Below are 21,515 nucleotides of genomic sequence, written 5' to 3' on the forward strand. Positions count from 1 at the left end.
AAATCGCTAGGAGCAAGGTCGGGGCTGTATGGTGCACGGTCCAAAACTTCCCAGTCAAAAGAATCAATCAAATCTCGAGTCTTTTGAGAGGTGTGAGGCCTAACGTTATCGTGCAGGAGCAAAACTCCTTTTGTCAGCATGCCGCGCCTTTTGTTTTGAATTGCTCTGCGGAGCTTCTTTAGAGTTGCACAGTAGGCATCTGAGTTGATTGTCGTTCCACGTGGCATAAAGTCCACTAGCAAAACACCGCGCCGGTCCCAGAACACAGTTGCCATAATCTTGCGCTTTGACAGCGTCTGTTTGGCTTTGACCTTGACGGGTGAGGTTGTGTGTCGCCATTCCATCGATTGTCGCTTGCTTTCGGGAGTGATATGGGATACCCATGTTTCATCTCCAGTGACAATTTTACTCAACATGTCATCCCCTTCTTCCTCGTAACGAATCAAAAAGTCCAATGAAGTGGTAAATCTCTTCCCTTTGTGGTCCTCTGTGAGGAGTCTGGGTACCCGCCGAGAACACAGTTTCTTAAAGTATAGGTTTTCAGACACAATTTTGTACAAAACCGATCTTGAAACTTGTGGAAATTCCAAAGAAAGAGTGGAAATTGTGAATCTTCTGTCCTCACGAATCTTTGTTTCGACTGCAGCCACCAAATCATCAGTGATCACAGAGCGTTCTTCGTCATGGACGTTTTGACGGCCATTTTTAAACTCTAACCAATTGACGCACATTACCTTCACTCATTGCATTCAAGCCATAAACTTCTGTTAACTGACGATGAATTTCTGCAGCTGATAGGCTTCTCGCGGTCAAAAATCGTATCACTGACCGTATCTCACACGCGGCGGGCGATTCAATAATCGTAAACATTATAAAGTAGCACAGCGATGCGTACACGTCAGCTACAGAGCTGCAACTTGGATCAGTGTGAACGGGAAGGATGCCGGCAAATGGCGCGGTGTCTTGTTGCAGCGTCCGCGCGAACTACGGGACTATACGCACGAACGGCCCTTACTTAAAAAACAACCCTCGTAATATCTCAAGTTCAATGAAGAAACCGAATCTGCCGGTAAAAAGTGGTGGCAGGGATTTCTAAAACGTCGTTTATCAACTCTGTTACAATGCCACAGTGAATTTCGATGGCTCGTGTGAAATCCTTTTTTGAGCAGAACGTGAATATGTTTTTCAACATTTTGGAACGGTAAATGAAGAATATTAATTTCAATCGTAATCGGGTATATAACTGCAATGAAACAGGTGTCAGTGCAGTGAAACACAAAAACACTAAAGTGACTGCCTTAAAAGGAAAAAGCTCAGTGGCGTCATTGACACCTGAAGAGCGTGGCTGGCTCATTATTGTTGTAGCTTGTACTAATGCTTCTGGACATTATGTTAAATCGTTAATTGTATTTCTACGCAAAAAAAAATGCAAGTAGAGCTCATGGATGGACCTCCCACGAGGGTCATTCCATACCTGTCATATTTCAGGGTGGATACATACATTTTATCACAGTGGTAAAACCGACAACATCTGACCCTCTCGTCCTCAGACTTGACAGGCATTATTCCCACACTAGAAATATGGATATCATGGAGTTGGAAAGGGAAAATGGGTTTCCCCAGGCCCTAGACCTGGCATTTATGAAACCGCTGAAGACCTTCTACTGCCAGCAAATTGAGTTGGTTAAAAAGTAACTTCCTTCGCACAGTTCAATACGCCACGTGGGAAAATTATTTGGCATCCGCTGAACCGAAATGTGTTCAGAAGCCATGAGTTTGCTGTACACTCTGGAAATGAAACACTTACCGAACGCCAAGATCAACCTGTCAATCGACTTCAAACAACTGATGATAGGCCAAAGGCTTCAACAAGGGATATTGTGAGTGCTGCAGATGTGTGTTTTCTGCCATCCAATTCTATTGATACTGCTGATGACTTGGCTGGTTGTTCTGAACAAAACTCACTCTCTTAGCGATCACAACTTCATTTGTCAATTTGGGTGGTGTCATCTGCGGACTTGAGTCCTCTGCCATCTTTTTCTAATGCCGCTGCCCGAAGAAGTTCTAGAGCAGGTTCTGCGAAGATCATAACTTCATCGCCACAACAACAACAACAACAATGCCTGCAAGTAGTTAAATTGAAAGGGTACAGTACCGCCCAACATTGAAAATAGGTACGAAATACTTCATCATTTTTGTCAGAACAACACATTTTTTGTGTAAAAATAACTCAATTTCAATTAATACAGCGAAGCCGGATACCAGTGTGGGAAAGAATGACAATTTATTTATTTAATTGATCACATGTGCACTCCCACAAAGTAAATCCCTACATCCACTTTGGTGAGATCTGTGAAATGAATGAATGTATGGTCGTCTGCTAACCGCAGATAGTGAATGTGGATATATGATCATCTTTGAGTCGATCCTTTGGCCACCTTTGGTGGGACCAAAGAGATGAAAGGTACCAGAGCTTTGAGCGCCTGAAATGTGGCTGACCAATAAGGTAGCAAGGTGCTTCTCCCACTTCGACAGAGGTGCGAGAGAACCTGAATACGGCCATGTTTCGGCACTCTGCCGCTGGATCTTCTGCCGTTAAGACCTGTTTTTGTTGTGCTCGGTAATGACGAAAGAGTGGAGGCATGGTATGCATGTGGAATATTTAAGAGTAGTTTGAATTAATAATTTCTCTATCTCAGGAACTTTTGTGGGGAGAATTAAATGTCAGGCAGGTAATATTAAGGGGATTGTAGTAATCTTCGGAAGTGGCCAACGGTCACAATGAAACCACGTGTAGCTATAAGTTGAGATACTTCCGTGTGCTTAAGTTAAGCTGAATTACTAGCGTGTGTACAATAAGTTGAAATATTTAAGAAATAGCGTGTGTATCATAAGTTGAAATATTTAAGAAATTACGTGTGCAGGACTTGAAATTAGAGACGAGTACTTCCACGTGGTGAGTACTGTGTGAGTCTCAATCTGTGTATGAGACAAAGGACAAAGAGAAGTACTCGTCCATGGTATCGGTTGAGGACTCGCGTGTGTGCTTAATATTAAACTGCATGATATGATTCCGTGTGACGCTAGATTTAAACTCTGAGAGAGAATCAAGGTGAGTCGGCCGTCTATCCAGCAACGCCACTTGGCTTGCATTGCACAGGAAGACGTGCATTTATCTCCAGAGTTCACAGTAGGAAAGTAGAATTACAAAGTGGGGCAGTGTCGTGTGAAACTGGGATCAATATTAATTGAAGTGGGAAAGCTGAAAGTGATAATGTTGTAACCATTCTTTGTGTAGTATTTCATATTGTTGTGTGGTGTATGTCATGTAATTTGGGTATGTGTGGTTTGCTTGGGGGAGTAGCAAGGTAGTTTCAAAAGATTTGTGGGTTATGCTTGTTCCTTCTGTATCGCTCGATCTGGAGGAAAGTTTCGTGATGATGATTGTGAGAGTCGAAGTGTGAGGTATAATAAAAGATCCACCAGCCTATCCAGAAAGTGCACTGTAGAGTTAAATAAATTACGAGACCATAATATAGAGATTCACTAATGTAAAGCCATGCCCACTGGGCGGAATTTCTCATGTGATATTGTTGTAGGTTATAGAATTTGTGTGTTTAGGAATAAATCAGATAGTGAAAAGAAAGAGATTGGTGGCCTTTTTCATTGAATTGTATGTTATCATAATGTCCCAAATTTATAATGTGTGCGCCACTCATATTCAGTGCGATGGCCACGTGTTAATAAAAGCCGTTAAATAAAAGACAAAAAGAAAATGTGGTATTGCCAGTGCGTAGTGTACAGTCAGAGTTCTGTAAATCACTGATAGTCAGATATGCGTTTCCGTTGCGTATTATTCATACAGGAAGATAATTTGTAACTAAATAGTGAGATACGAGAGTTCATGTTACTCGATAAATTAAGAAAGAATCCACTCGCTTGGCGGACCACTCATCTTGCAGGCCTGACTGCTTGATGCCACAGTATGAGTAAGGCAAGTGGGTGCCTCTCATAATTTCGATCCTGCCAGGATATATTGTGCCAGGATATATTTTTTGCCAGGATGCCTTTGTCAGGATATTTTGATGCCAGGATGATTTGGCCAGGATATATTTTGCCAGGATATTTTTCTTCCAGGATATTTCGCCAGGATATTTTGCTGTTAGGGTTTGCTCTTAAGATTTTTATTATGGAATGTATTGTGATAGCACTAAGAAGTAAATTTTTTTTGTTTTGTTTGCAATTTCTTTCTGGATTGGTGAGGATGTTTTATTTTTTTTTTATGTAATTAATTGCTATATCGTCCAAGGCTGGAAGATCGTGGTATAATTTTATTTGCGTAATGTCCGTAGTAACTAGGTCGCAGTCGAAAAGTGTAGCCACCATGGAGAGTAGCGATTCTGGGGCGAACGTAGCAGTGCAGCGGGAAGTAGCTGTTGACCATGGGTTAATGAGCGGGGACGGCAAACACTCAAAAGGGGCTGAATTGTTCAGTGGACCGCTGCAAGGTGATCCTTTGTGCGGCGGGCTTTGTCCACAAACGCGGGCTTTTCCCGACGACGCGGGCGAGCCGGGACTAGGTCACGTATGCAGTGAAAGTGCAGCTACCCTTAGCGAAGCTACGGTTTCTCAGGCGAACGAGGTGAGCGCGTCGACGGTAGCAAATGACAGTGTGCTACTGCAGTTTTTATAGAGGATGGATGAAAGATTAGAAGCTATGGATAGGGAGGCTAAGGAGAGAGGTAGGGAGAGGAAGGAAAGATGGAAAGCGATGGATAGGGAGAATAAGGAAAGAGATAGGGAGAATGAGGAAAGATTTGAAGCAATTAATGATATATTGGACGCGATGGATAGAGATAATAAGGAAAGATGGGAAGCGATGGATAAAGATAGTGAGGAAAGTATGGAGGCATTGGATAAGGGAAATAAAGAGGCAATGAGGAAGCTACACACAGTTATCGATGAGCGTCTGCCCGCAATTAATAATCGGTTAGATGAGGGGGAGAAGAATCTGGGTGTGTTGAAGGAAGTATGTGACGCCGTGAAAGAAAAAGCTAATAATTTGGAGGTACAAGTATTTGCAATGGAGAGTGATACTACTGAGCGAAGGGACGTGTTGCCAGATGAGCGAATCAAAGAGGTAGTGGTCAGAATGAATACGATTAGTGCAGATGCAGAAAAGATCAGTACAAGAGGCGAGACAGGTTCTGACAGTACGCAGCGAGAGGTTTATGCCGACCAGGAGGAGATACAACCACCATTACAGTTTAAAGAGGCACAATTAGAAATAAGTAGGAAACATAGTGAAGAACTAGCACAGTTGCAATTAGCGTGCAGTAGCGAAGGTGACACACCAACAGGTAGATTGCAGAAGGAGAGTGAGATAAACTCAGAAGGCGAAAATAGGCAGAAAGAGGAAGACGAATTCACAGAGTCGGATAAAACAGGTGGCAGACCCAACTGGGTATAGTGCAAGGCTGTCTCAATTTCAAGATTCATTACCTTCATCGTGGGGACTGCTCCTCAAAACGAAGTTTGCGTATAACTATTTGAGGGACGAGGCTAGAGCGAAAATGCAGGAAGACATTAAGGACTGTAGTAGCTATTTAATTGAATTCTGGTCGAAAAGTAAGCAGGACCAGCTTAAGCAAAGCATATTAATGATGCCAAATCGTAACGAAGGTGGTATAAGGGATTCAGTGTCGTGCTATCAGGAAATGTTCAGACGAAATAGGTATTTGGATGTGCCATACGAACCTGGGGAGCTCTTTAGGATCTGTATAACGAAGTTGCCAGTGAAATTGCGCAGAGATATAGTGATAGCAGGCAGAGGCTTAGACGATTCTTCGTCATTTCAGCACTTCTTACAGGAACTGGGTAATGAAAGCAATATTGTGAACGGAAACGCGACTCATAGCTCAGACAGAGTCGAGGATAGGAACGGCAGAAACTATCAGAATGACAGGAGAGCGTGGAATCCTGGCATTTCATTCTTGTCATAATGGATTGAAGGATAGGAGAAACTAATCCAACATATCAGCCCTTAGCATCTTGCCTAAAAACACATGCAGCTGGCACTGAAGATTGTCTATGTAGCAGACAAACTCTACTGATATGTAGGAATGCAAATACCATACTTCTGATCAGAGAATAAAACACCAGCAATGGCATCAAGTTTTATTTCGAACAGTAAAGTAAAAGGACTGTTTCCGCAAAGAAACCAGTTGCTAAAATGTTATGTAATAATGCCAATGTGTCCAGTTTAATTGGTGCGATTTGACTATTGCAGGTACTTAACACGTAATGAAACATTGTGAGCGAAGGTTTTAAATTAGATGCCATCTGATCTATAGTATGTCATTGTCGTGGTGACAGTTATAATGAAGTGCTGTGTATGGTTGTTCGGAATCTGGTGTTAGGGAAAGAGGCCACTAGCACCAAAGTTACTAACACTTGGGCTGCCCATTTCTCCCAGCTTGTATATTCTCTGCACACATTTAATTTTCATGTAAGCACAGATTCCTAACTAGGAAATTCTTTACTGTGTATAATGGACCGTTCAGAGTGAGGCGGATTGTCCATGAAAATGCTGTACTGATTGAGACGATCAAGGGAAAACAATCTCGTGGGCTTCATCACATTTCTAACATCAAATTATGGAAAAGTTAAGGATAGATCGAAAGTAGACAATTTATGGTAGATAGTCAGTGTATTTATTTGTGGTGTGTAACGTTGTGCAGGGGCAAATCGAACATAAGAATTTTCAGGCGGGATGTCAGGAAGTATGACGGAATAGACTGGTCAAATGAGTCATGAACAGGAGTCGACAGAGTGGTGTATGTACGTATTTTTTGTATGAATAAGGATCAAGCAGAAACGACGTGATGATTTATGAGTGAATAAAGATGGTAGATAGAGAAGCGACGTGATAAATAGTAGTGGATAAAGGTGATATGTAAGGAAAGAAGCGACGTGAAGCAGTGTGATTAATAAAGAGAGATTCGACGTGATGAAACAGTGGTAAATAAAGGTGAGTAGAATTAATAATGTGGAGATGTCTTAGATGTATGTTACAGAGAGGCCTGTGTATGCTGCAATAGAGATTGATGCCAATGGCGAAGGAAGACCAGGAAATGATGGAGTAATGGACGGACGGAGAGCCGAAATACGAATGAAGAGATGAGGACAACTGCACAATGTGAAAGGACATAAAGGGAGTATGAGATCCGGATGGTGAACGTTGTGGAATACTGACGTAAGATGTAATATAAGTGTAGATCTAATTCTTAGCACAACATTTGCGATTTGGCAAAAATAATATTTTTTGTTGTTGTTGGAGCCTGGTACCAGTATAACTAATCAAAACGGTACCAATAATGTGTACAGTTATTTTGCAGGTTGAATAATTTGTGTATTTTTTGTTCTTAGATGAAATGTCGCAATTCTAAGTTCGTGTTTAGCAGAATGATTAATGGGTAAAGCGAATGCGGAGGTAAGCCGATGGAGAGAGGTGCCAAAGTGAAAGGACGAATTCGGAGACTGGAATGCTATCTCCGAAACAGCTTCATGTGTTATGTGGTTGAGTATAAGGGAGCAAAGGTATGGTATGTTGTCGTGAGTGTGGTGGTGGTAAGGTTAGCTGACTTCTAGACCTATTCTGTTAGTGTATTAATGGATTGAATGAGAAGGAAAATGTGATGTCTGGTGAGTGAGAGTCGTAGAGTAATGTGATCAATGCGCACACTCCTGTAAAGGGGATGCTACCGATCTGTAAACTAAAACATTATTATGTATTGTTTGATTGGCATGAACCTCGATGGCAGGTCAGGATCTGACATCATGTGGATGGTTCGTACATGTCCTAGAAATGTTGTTATGCATAATAAAAAAGGTAAAATATATAAAAAAATATACTAATTTCAGTCTGTCACAAGCACAAAGGTGCATTGTATGTTGTAGATTTAGAGTCACCAGTTTCTAAAATGTTTATTGTGTTAGGATGTTAAAGTAGTTTAATATTTAATAACATGTGGTAGGTAACAGTGAGCTGTGTAGATTATTTTCTCATTTTTTGTTAGAACACTTTCAAGGGGTTTTAATTTCAGTCTGTCACAAGCACAAAGGTTCATTGTATATTGTAGTTTTAGAATAAACAGTTTCTAATCTTTTCACTGTGATAGGATGTTAGAGTAGTTTACTATTTTATATTGTAATTATGAGTTGTATAGATTGTTTCTTATTCCTTTTGTTTTTTATTTTTTACACTTTCATGTTTTGTATGAGGGACGACAGGTACAATGAATAGCACAAGTGTGGGCTGTATATAGAAAAGAGATAAATGTTGATGTTGTATGTGTAGAAAACTAGGGTGTATAATTTTATGTTTTTTAGAACGAAGATTCTTTTATTACCAATGTATATAATAGATCATACATGTAATCAATGAGTATTTAAATAATGTAAGAATATCCTTTTGTCTGTAATGTTGCGAGATGCACGGAAGGCTCTGAATGATTGGGTGTCGTAACGCCCATACCGCTAGCGGGCCGAGCTGACGTTGCCACGGCGACGGGCGACAGAGCCGCGGCACTCCCCACTCCACTGCCGGTCGAGGTACACTCCACGCACCCGCTACAGCAGGTCAACGGCCTGGGGCGACACGCACGTACCACTGGCCATTCATAAGTTCCGCCACCCTTACGACTGGGGAAAGTATCCCGCGGAGGCAACAGCGGGTGGTTTCTTCTGCTCAACGGCGCGCGCAGCGGCGTCACGGCAGAATGGACGACGCGCGGCAGAGCCCGGCGGGCATTTGTTACCAGCAACTATTGACTAGTACTGGACTGTGGAGCCGTGAAACAAGATGACTGCTCGTATGTCTCCATAAGGTGGAAAGTGAAGGACTGGTGTTTCCACGTTGTGAGTGGTGGAAAAGATTTTGTCTTTAGCAGACAGGACGATCGTTTTGTTTTGTCTTGACCACTGAATGGTGGGATCCATAAACTTTTGGCAGTGACTTGTTAAGTGTGCTTTGTGAATTGCCTGTGGGACACTTGGTATACTTAAAGAGGACAGTTGTCGTTTGGTGACCAATTATTGTATGAACACAAGAAACTAGAGTGGGACATTGACATTTGCGTCTGTAGTAGGAGACATTTCTTGAATTGGCGCGGGAATAAGTGCTGTTTGTTGGAACTTACGACTTTCAATTACACCATGAACTGAAAGGACAGAACCGTGGGTAATAGTAGTTGTAGGGCCATTTCTGGACGACCAGATTCGTGTGGATGGTGCTCTGAGAGTGACTATGACATTTGTGTTTAATATGAGATACAGTTTACTGTTCAGTGCGTGTTCAAAATGCCGATTTGAGTGACTTAAAGACTTTCGTCCGGGAAACCATGGGAGAGCTTTGACACCGAAACAGTGTTTCTAGGAAAACTATCAGCAACTTTTTGACCCCAAGAAAATCACAGAATGAAATGATTCCATGGGACTCGCAAGATAGGGAATAATGTATTTGTAATTGTGTAAATGTTTTCTTTTTTTATATGTTTCATTCCTGAAGGGACAGCAAGTGTAATTGTATTTCATTAACATTTGTGTTTAGAATAGTTAGTGTTTGTTTTTTGTTTGGTTCTGGGTTGTCAAGTTCACGTAGCATGTTTATTAGAATATTTGGTACAATGATGCTTTAATTATTAGCCAGTGGCGTAATACTAACGTAGTGGCTGGCTCTTGTAGCTTTGATCAGTAAGGTTGTCACAGGGGACAAGAGTTTGCATTGCACAACAAATATCGGAATTAATTGATGCATTTTGATGTCGTGGACAGTAATGATCTTGTTGGTGTGTTGACTGAAGCCACTTATTTTATTATCACAGTGGTGATATTTCACATTAAAGTGTAACGAAGGCTAGTCGAAATGCAAGTTCTTGTCGTCTAAATGTGTGACAACAGAGAAATAAGCAGTAGAGTAAGATAAGAGAGCTACTGGTGGATTCAAGCACTTATTGCTAAACTATTTACTGCGTGTATTGATCAAAGTTGATTTGTACTGGTGGATAAGGATAAGGTTAAACTCACTGTCGAGTAGTTGTGGCAATTGCTTAGGTGATGACAGTTAATGAGGTATGACATGATGTCTTAGACGAACTATATTACGTAACCAGTATGTAACTTGTATATTTCATTGTTTTTCTTCTCAGTTTTATTTCTCTGTAGGTTTGAGGTATATTTTAGAGTAATGGTATGGAGCCTGACATTCTACGTGTAACTAGTGTACGTTTCTTTTGCTGATTTTGTTTTGTATTTAGACACCGCCGTGTAAAGATTATTACAACGCAATTTATGAATGTCAGATTACTTGTTCTGTGTTTGGACGGTGAGCTATTTAAAATTTCATGAGTACAATTAGTATTTTTCATTTGTTTTAGAATTATTGAAGTTTGGATTACTCCTAAAAATAACGGAGATCCCGGTAACTAAGCCAATTTTTATCTCACAATTATTTTTTATTTGTATGATATAATGTTTTATTTGTCATGTGGATTGTTGTAAATTTGTATGTGTACGTTACTCCGGATTGTGGAGAGTACAATAATGCAACAACTGTCATAATTTGGTAAAGTAACAACATTTGGTCGTCAATTTGAGGTCACCAGGGGCTAAGGTCTCCTCCTGGGTATTTTGATAACTTGCTACGTTTGTTCTAATACAGTTTTCTTAAAAAAATGTTCGGAACTACCCTCGCATTGCAAGGATAGTACCGTGCCATTTTTTTCTGCATGGGTAGCCGGTGGTGAAAGGGTACAGTACCGCCCAACATTGAAAATAGGTACGAAATACTTCATCATTTTTGTCAGAACAACGCATTTTTTGTGTAAAAATAACTCAATTTCAATCAATACAGCGAAGCCGGATACCAGTGTGGGAAAGAATGACAATTTATTTATTTAATTGATCACATGTGCACTCCCACAAAGTAAATCCCTACATCCACTTTGGTGAGATCTGTGAAATGAATGAATGTATGGTCGTCTGCTAACCGCAGATAGTGAATGTGGATATATGATCATCTTTGAGTCGATCCTTTGGCCACCTTTGGTGGGACCAAAGAGATGAAAGGTACCAGAGCTTTGAGCGCCTGAAATGTGGCTGACCAATAAGGTAGCAAGGTGCTTCTCCCACTTCGACAGAGGTGCGAGAGAACCTGAATACGGCCATGTTTCGGCACTCTGCCGCTGGATCTTCTGCCGTTAAGACCTGTTTTTGTTGTGCTCGGTAATGACGAAAGAGTGGAGGCATGGTATGCATGTGGAATATTTAAGAGTAGTTTGAATTAATAATTTCTCTATCTCAGGAACTTTTGTGGGGAGAATTAAATGTCAGGCAGGTAATATTAAGGGGATTGTAGTAATCTTCGGAAGTGGCCAACGGTCACAATGAAACCACGTGTAGCTATAAGTTGAGATACTTCCGTGTGCTTAAGTTAAGCTGAATTACTAGCGTGTGTACAATAAGTTGAAATATTTAAGAAATAGCGTGTGTATCATAAGTTGAAATATTTAAGAAATTACGTGTGCAGGACTTGAAATTAGAGACGAGTACTTCCACGTGGTGAGTACTGTGTGAGTCTCAATCTGTGTATGAGACAAAGGACAAAGAGAAGTACTCGTCCATGGTATCGGTTGAGGACTCGCGTGTGTGCTTAATATTAAACTGCATGATATGATTCCGTGTGACGCTAGATTTAAACTCTGAGAGAGAATCAAGGTGAGTCGGCCGTCTATCCAGCAACGCCACTTGGCTTGCATTGCACAGGAAGACGTGCATTTATCTCCAGAGTTCACAGTAGGAAAGTAGAATTACAAAGTGGGGCAGTGTCGTGTGAAACTGGGATCAATATTAATTGAAGTGGGAAAGCTGAAAGTGATAATGTTGTAACCATTCTTTGTGTAGTATTTCATATTGTTGTGTGGTGTATGTCATGTAATTTGGGTATGTGTGGTTTGCTTGGGGGAGTAGCAAGGTAGTTTCAAAAGATTTGTGGGTTATGCTTGTTCCTTCTGTATCGCTCGATCTGGAGGAAAGTTTCGTGATGATGATTGTGAGAGTCGAAGTGTGAGGTATAATAAAAGATCCACCAGCCTATCCAGAAAGTGCACTGTAGAGTTAAATAAATTACGAGACCATAATATAGAGATTCACTAATGTAAAGCCATGCCCACTGGGCGGAATTTCTCATGTGATATTGTTGTAGGTTATAGAATTTGTGTGTTTAGGAATAAATCAGATAGTGAAAAGAAAGAGATTGGTGGCCTTTTTCATTGAATTGTATGTTATCATAATGTCCCAAATTTATAATGTGTGCGCCACTCATATTCAGTGCGATGGCCACGTGTTAATAAAAGCCGTTAAATAAAAGACAAAAAGAAAATGTGGTATTGCCAGTGCGTAGTGTACAGTCAGAGTTCTGTAAATCACTGATAGTCAGATATGCGTTTCCGTTGCGTATTATTCATACAGGAAGATAATTTGTAACTAAATAGTGAGATACGAGAGTTCATGTTACTCGATAAATTAAGAAAGAATCCACTCGCTTGGCGGACCACTCATCTTGCAGGCCTGACTGCTTGATGCCACAGTATGAGTAAGGCAAGTGGGTGCCTCTCAAAATGAAGACGATCGTCGCAGCTGATACTCGAAAAACTGTGAGGTCTACAGAGAATAAAGGGGCCCAGAAGATTACGAAGGATTCCTACGCAGAGAGAACGTCAACCATCCCTGCTATACAAATGGGAAAATGAGGAAGAAAATCTCTAGATCTGGGGTCGACAAGTAATTTTAGATGGGTTCGGATACTTCTGAAATTTTTATCAAGGCCCAGAAGAAAAACTTCTTATTCCTTACTAATTTTTTATTTTTATTTTCACTTTACAAAATAATATGAAATACAATAGACAGGCATATTTGTATTCAAAGAACCAGAAAAAAGTTCATATTCCTTACTAATTTTTTATTTTGATTTTCACTCACCAACTAATATGAAATACAATAAATAGGCATATTTGTACTAAAAAATCCAGAGAAAGCTTATTTTCTTTTTTTATCTTCACTCACTAAACATACGAAACACAATAAATACGCATAATTGTACTAAAAAATAAAAAAAGGTCGTATATTCAGCACTGTTTTCTTATTTTAATTTTCACTCATAAAATATGAGATACAAGGGACAGGAATATTTGTATTAAAAAATAAATGGGAGAAATTGCACTTGCCCTCTTAGCCACATTCTTAATATTAGGTTCATGTGGGGAGCAGCTTATGCGAATATTCTATGTGCACGGTTATCAATCTTCGGCGTTACTTATTTTTCAAACAATTCATTTTTGAAAACATTTCACAAATATATGTGGAACCAAACATAGTAGCCAGGTATAGGGCTAATTTTTTGCAATTTTCATATTTTTCTGGGACGTGTTTACTCCAAAATTCTTCAGCGGATGCAGTTTTATATGTTTGCAAGGAATGTATTCCTGCAAGTCAGTTATCTCCAATTAGAGTAAAGGCTTTGAAAGGCAGAACAACTCCACAGTCATATCCGTCCATTCTGCCGCTGGTTGGAGAAACTTCAAAAGCCATTTTTAAGAATCGAAACAGCTTCTTTATCTCTAAAAATTCTTGGAATCTTGTTGCAAATCAGACAAAAAATTTGAGATTACTGAAATGTCTATTTCAGAAATTTTTTAGTTCAAAAATTGTTGGAAAGTGAAAAAATTCTTGACTTGCAATGTCTTTTTCAAAAGATATCCGGCATTCGTTTGCTAGGAACTCCAAACGGTTTCTTGCATTTTATGAATCCACGTTTTCTAAGAAGGATATTACTTCTTTTATATGGCAAAAAACGTTCAATCACTTGACCTTTACTTAGCCAACGAACATTGCTGGGGCTGGCCGGAGTGGCCGAGCGGTTCTAGGCGCTACAGTCTGGAACCGAGCGACCGCTACGGTCGCAGATTCGAATCCTGCCTCGGGCATGGATGTGTGTGATGACCTTAGGTTAGGTTTAATTAGTTCTAAGTTCTAGGCGACTGATGACCTCAAAAGTTAAGTCGCCTAGTGTTCAGAGCCATTTCGAACATTGCTGGGTTTTCCCATTTGCAGCCATATCTTCGCTAGGGTGGTCCCCCGTCCGCGTCTGCTCCGCTTATGCACTTTTGTTACCGCACCAAATGCCCGCTACGCCACCAAGCAGCATCAAATGTCGCAGTGGGCAGAGGTCATAATTTTTTGGTTTATCAGTGTATAACACCATACAGGTGTCACCAACAAGTTCCGTGCATTCCTCCAGGTGGCGAACGAAACCTTCCACACCTGATTCAGCATTTTTGTGGTTCACTGGGATCTCCTCCACAGTTATTTCCTTGAGTTCAGCTTGAGGACGTGTACCGTACATTTTATTCTTCAAATACAGCCGCAAGAATACATCAGAGGCAGTGAAATGGGACGACCATGCTGGTTAATGGATGTCTTTAAATCTGGAAACCAATCGACCATGGAAATAAAGTTGGAATGCCTTCGTGAACCAGAGATCCGAATGAGCTGTTGTCCTGTCCTGCTGGAACCATATGTCATCGTTCAACCTTGGAAGCAGACAAACATTTAACATTCCGACATGGCGATCACTAGCAATTGCTACTTCACACACATGAAGATCCTTTAAAAAAAAAAAAAAAAAAAGCCGATAATGCCAAACAAAGCCAAATCAGATCACACAGTCATGTATTTACAGTGCAGGGATTTCCCCTGCAGCCAACAAGGATTGTTTCTGTTATGTGGCGCCCATTACCTGTAATTCTGTTAATTTAGACGGCTGTCCAGATGAAAATGGGTCTCATCGGGACATCAGTATATTTTTTCGCATCTGCAGGTCGGCTGCTAAAAGTTCTTGGGAACTCAAGGTGTGGGTTCGTCTGGCAGCTTTATCTTTTCTATTTAGTTTCTGTACGACCTGCGCAGTAGGGAACGATCTGACATTGTTAGTGCTAAAGACTGTCTGGCAGCAGAATGGTGAGGTTGAAAGAGTACTTGATGCTCTTCTTCCACTTGATCCGTGGTCTGCCGTGTCCTTCGTATGCCTTGGCTTTTCTTCTTAGCACAAGATGCAATAGTTCCGAATTGTTGCACCCACTCTACAACGTCCGACGATCTGGGACTAGAATTGATGTTGCAGTGTTATGTCTATAGCTGATGCTCTGTTTTAATGCGTGTTACATAGTCAAGTGGGAATTATATTGTTCACGTGAGTCTACAATATGACATTGCATTAAAGTTGTAAGCAGCTTACAGGCTAACGTCAAGGGGCATTTTTAACAATATTTTGTGAAATTTGTACCTGCACGGCTATCACTGTAACAGACTTGTGGCTGTAACAGTAGAAAATAAAGTAGGTCCTGATTTGGAGGACACACGAATGTTACTTCATGGAGATCAGGGACCAACAGGGTCAAGTATTATCCCTGCTAGTATGGGAAGTCCCGTGGGAGAATCCTCCCCTATTCCGATGATTAACCAGCAAAACATGGTATGCAGAATTCAAGACAAAGACGCTATACCAGGCATGATATTTAAATGAGTAATCGAGATTCCTGTGAGTATCAAGCTGCTAAACGAAAAATTTGAGAAAAAGATCGATGTACAGAGAGCAAAATTCGACAAAAAATTCAACGAACAAAACGAAAGGCTTGAGAAACACTTCAACAAACAGGTAGATGGACTCCATGCAGTTAAATCATCAGTGGTCAGTTCAAAATAGCCATTTGATGACACCATTAAGCAAGTTGCTGAACAATGACAAACGAGTGGAGGAACTGATTAAAAAGTCGATAATGTGTCAGCACTAGTTGATGCCAGGTACCAACAAAAATGCAGGAGATTAGTGAACTAAAACGTGGTATCAACAAACGTACAGACAGCAAAAACCGGTAACTGGGTAGGCACAAAACGAATTACAACAGACTGAGACATCTATAAGAAAGAACAGGAAGATGTAGATAAGCAGCCGACCGCGTTCACAATACTTAAACTGAACATACAACTATGCAGAAAAAGAGTGGATAAAATTTCTGACGACCTAAAGCAAACACGATGTCCAACAAGAGTCTGGTGACATCACAAAACATATCAACAACAAAGTTAAGACAATTTGACAACAAGGAATTTGTGTAGGCAACCCTTAGAATAAAATAACTAGTAAGGAAAATTTTCTTCACTGTACTAGTTTTGTTATGTTCCTTGTTAATGGTAACTAACCTGCACAAAATTTGTGCCAGTGCTATCCAGCCCACGACATGTGTTGCATTCAAAACTCCCACTGCTGGTCTTAGAGCAGGCTGTGCGCGCCGCGTAACATCTTGCCTTGCCGCAAAGACACTGCGGGCGCTACGAGACTGGCTGGTGACCAAAAATGCGCCATGCGGTGTCTCTTCTTCGATCAGCAGGCAATCAGTATGCATCGCCTACAGTGGCAGCAGTGCTATGCGAGTGGTTTATGATATGCTGAGCCACCGTCAAATTGGACCCATCAGCTGGACTTGTCATCAACAGGCTGTTTTGGATCGGCGATCGGCTAGAAATTGTGTAGGCTTTGTATGACGAGAGATTACTTGTGTGCCTTGGGGCCCTGTGTTCTTATTCAGTTCTCCTTTTGTTTGTGACAGTGGTTAAATGGCTCTGAGCACTATTGGACTTAACATCTGTGGTCATCAGTCCCCTAGAACTTAGAATTACTTAAACCTAACTAACCTAAGGACATCACACACATCCATGCCCGAGGCAGGATTCGAACCTGCGACCGTAGCAGTCGTGCGGTTCGGGACTGAGCGCCTGAACCGCTAGACCACCGCGGCCGGCTACAGTGGTTATCTCAGCGCCAATCAGTGACCTTGAACTGGCATAAATTCGCTTAATTCACTGTGAACCAGCGCTCAGAAATTTATGTAACTGTGTTTAATTTGCTGCTTGCCAATCGACATAAGGTTTACTCAGATGTATGTCATTCATTGCTGCTCAGCAGATATGAGGTATCTGTAAATTGCTTATCGCGCTGTTGGACAGAGGGGATAATGTTAAAGTTAGTTATTGTATGTGTTGGCACATTTCCCTTTCGTGGTTAGTAATTACTATGTTGTGAAACCGATTTGAAGGTTTTGGTATTTTGTGCTGGAGATAGTGGTGGACCTGCATGAGCGTGTGATACCTGACTGTTTTATGTGAATTATTTCAGTTCGATTTTAAGGTAGTTTATTGACTGATAATTCCTTTTAAAATAAATTCCTTGAAGACATAAATTTGTTATTCTTGAAATAGTTGTTCAAGCTATAGATTGAGAAGTGAGAATCACTGGAGGTTGTATTTTGTTAAACTGTACTGATGTTTTAATTGTAAACAGACTGTGCCTTGTGTTCCTTTAAATGATTGATTTAACTGTGTATGAGAAATGGGAGCACACCTCTTGGGGTCATACTGCCAACTGCACCTTTTAAGTAGAAATAAATGTCTTTTGGAATTTGTACATGCTTCTCAAACCAGTACCACCATTCCAAATCCTAGTTCCATTACACATTGGTAGCAGACCGTGGTTCTGATACACCGACCTCGGGGCTATGGGCCCAGCACACTTCCACTGGTGTATCATGTAAAGTAGTGTGAATGGCGAGTAGAGCACTGGGTTGTTTACAACTAATGGTGGTTGGGCTGAACCAATTTATTTTTCAAAACTTATTTTTTGTTTTCTCAATCCAAACTTTATTAACAAGTTTTACGATCCGAAGCCAAATTGGAACGCCCGACGTCCTTGGTGTGAGCTAGCCATCAGTGGGAGAAATTGGCCATCTCAACCGGCATGGCGTCAGTAGCAATGATAGTTGGCACAGCTCAACAGCTGATAGTTCAAGACCGATGGAAAATAGAAGCTCTGAAACTGAGACCTGTACAGCCAAAGGGATCTCAGTTCGACTAACACCACTTGCTGCCAAACTTTTAAAACCACCAAATAATTGCATATCAAAGCATCCCATTGAACAACATTTTCAACTTGAACGAAAATATACTTAATGATAATTCAAAAAAGACTTCAAAATTTCTTGCCTCATAAAATACTCGTATGGATTGCAAACGTCCTACAATTTAGAACCACAATGGCAGCAAAATTGTTATGCATGTAAAAGATACTCACAGCAAAATACTTACATACGTAAGAGACACTGCCACATCCCCAGTTAATACTAAAATTCGCTACACATAAGTAAACAATACCGACTGTTCTCTAAGCTATACCCAACCTACTTACCTAGAGCGATCACTGCTAACTTAACATCACTTACAACGACGGCAGTGGGTATCTATCATAAAATAATACTACCTTTCAGATGATAACCCTCTTGTGGTAATCGGCACTAGCCATAGTTCAAGCTAAGTTTTCAGTCTATAGCGGAGAGTTAATCCCTTCATAACTAAACAGACACTAGTCTGGTCAAAACACAAGTATATGGCGGTACCATTCGTAATAATCAATGCTTTAAATTAATTTACCCATAAAAAACTTAAAACCATTCTCACAACAGTTCAATAAAGTATGTGTCTGTGCATACGACATACAACTAACCAGAGTGTAAAGAATTCACCTAATACAAGCAGCATGGACGTCACTCCTTTGAACCAGCTACACACAACGGCAAAATGGAAGTCAAACTGATCAACACAGACCAACTACTTAAATAAATAACAGCCATGTGTCCCGTGCACAATTAATACCAACAGACCAGTACAAGTCGACACTTTAACTAAATGCGTACACCTTAGCTGAATAAACACGGCCGGCCGGAGTAGCCGGGCGGTTCTAGGCGCTTCAGTCTGGAGCCAGGTTCGAATCCTGCCTCGGGCATGGATGTGTGTGATGTCCTTAGGTTAGTTAGCTTTAAGTAGTTCTAAGTTCTAGGGGACTGATGACAGCAGTTAAGTCCCATAGAGCTCAGAACCATTTGAACCATTTTTTGAATAACCACAAAATAACAAGATGAAAACACATTGATACAATAAAGCCAGTGAAACTGATTTTGTCTCGGACACAGCTCTCGCCAACCATCTGCACGTGAGATCCTAAGCATACATGAAAGCTGAGGGAACAATTTAACAACAGGTCCACTTCCAGAGGCATCGTTGATAGTATCTAACTTGTGCAGGTTTCATGAAGGTCACTCAACTGGCTACACGAACGGTGCAATAACTGCTATAAACAGCAGTACAGAATTACTCTCGGACTGCACAAACCAGAAAGATCTCTATGTACAGCTGACAATACAGAGCAATGGCAAATAACTAGAGGTTTCACATGCCCACTGAACGTCACTGTCCCATTAACGACTGCACGTCACTGAGGAAGTCTCACAAGGCGTGCCAAACATATCTCCCTAGACGTGGTGCCTAAACCAAGCACAAACTGACACATATTAATAACGAACCCTGCACATGGTCCACATACGAAACAAGACAAACGTCCTTAATCAATAAGTACATGACATTGCGGGAACACTCACTACGGAGTCAACACAAATTTCCGAATACATAGTGCACAATTGGCTAGGAAAACGCTATATACACTGAACTCACCGTGATAGCATACAGGCGTCAGCATGCTGGTACCTACCACAAGAAACAACTTACTACTGGTGGCAGAATGTAACGCTCTAGCCGATGCTACACTCATGCTCATTAATTAGGGATAATTGCAGAATGTGGTGCCACACAACGTGACACTACACAAAACTGGCGCTAATAGCATATGCACATAGGGAACACACACAACACAGATCTGTAACCGAGCGAGGTGGCGCAGTGGTTAGCACACTGGACTCGCATTCGGGAGGACGACGGTTCAATCCCGCGTCCGGCCATCCTGATTTAGGTTTTCCGTGATTTCCCTAAATCGCTCCAGGCAAATGCCGGGATGGTTCCTTTCAAAGGGCACGGCCGACTTTCTTCCCCATCCGCCCCTAATCCGATGAGACCGATGACATCGCTGTCTGGTCTCCTCTCCCAAAAACCAACCAACCAACAGATCTGTAAGTCCACGGTATTGGTGATAAGTTGAGAAAACCGTCCCGAAACACATGTGCTACAAAACGCCGTGTTTCCTGCGCATGTACCCCGACATGAATATGGGATATGATCACCATGCACACGTACACAGGCCGCACAACGGGTTGGCATACTCTGGATCAGGTGGTCAGTAGCTGCTGGGGTATAGCCTCCCATTCTTGCACCAGTGTCTGTCGGAGCTCCTGAAGTGTCGTACGGGTTTGAAGACGTGCAGCGATACGTCGACCGAGAGCATCCCAGACATGCTCGATGGGGTTTAGGTCTGCAGAACAGGCAGGCCACTCCATTCGCCTGATATCCTCTGTTTCAAGGTACTCCTCCACGATGGCAGCTCGGTGGGGCCGTGCTTTATCATCCATCAGGAGGATGGTGGGACCCACTGAAACACTGGTGCAAAAAGACGTCCCGATACACCTTACTTGTTAGAGTTCCTCTGTCAAAGACATGCAGGGAGGTACATGTACCAATCATAATCCCACCCCACACCATCAAACCACGACCTCCATACAGGTCCCTTTCAAGGACATTAAGGGGTTGGTATGTGGTTCCTGGTTCACGCCAGATGAAAACCTGGCGAGAATCACTGTTCAGACTATACCTGGACTCGTCTGTGAAATTAACCTGGGACCACTGTTCCCAAGACCATGGACTGTGTTCTTGACACCAGGCTTTACGGGCTCTCCTGTGACTAGGGGTCAGTGGAATGCACCTTGCAGGTCTCCAGGCGAATAAAACATGTCTGTTCAGTCGTCTGTAGACTGTGTGTCTGGAGACAACTGTTCCAGTGGCTGCAGTAAGGTCCCGAGCAAGGCTATCTGCGGTACTCCGTGGCCGTCTGCGGGCACTGATGGTGAGATATCGGTCTTCTTGTAATGTTGTACACTGTGAACGTCGCGTACTGTAGCGCCTGGACACGTTTACTGTCTGCTGGAATCGTTGTCATAATCTTAGGATTACACTTTGTGGTACATGAAGGGCCCTTGCTACGACCTGCTGTGTTTGACCAGCCTCCAGTCGCCCTAGTATTCTACCCCTCATAGCGTCATCAATATGTGTTCTTTGCGCCATTTTCAACACACAGTCACCATTTAGCACGTTTGAAAACGTCTGCACACTTACTCGCTGCACCGTGATCTGACATGCACCAACACACCTCTGCTTACGTGGACTGCTGCCAGCGCCATCGTGCGACAACCGCAGGTCAAATGCACCGCATGGTCATACCCCGAAGTGATTTAAACCCCCAAACCACCCACCAGGGCGTTGTTTCACCAGGTATCAGCATTATCCTTAATTTATGAGCATTAGTGTAGATCAGTTCGCCAGTTACTGAACAGACTATCGAACAACTG

Source organism: Schistocerca nitens, chromosome 1 (genome assembly GCF_023898315.1).
Source record: "Schistocerca nitens isolate TAMUIC-IGC-003100 chromosome 1, iqSchNite1.1, whole genome shotgun sequence".
Classification (NCBI taxonomy): Eukaryota; Metazoa; Arthropoda; class Insecta; order Orthoptera; family Acrididae; genus Schistocerca; species Schistocerca nitens.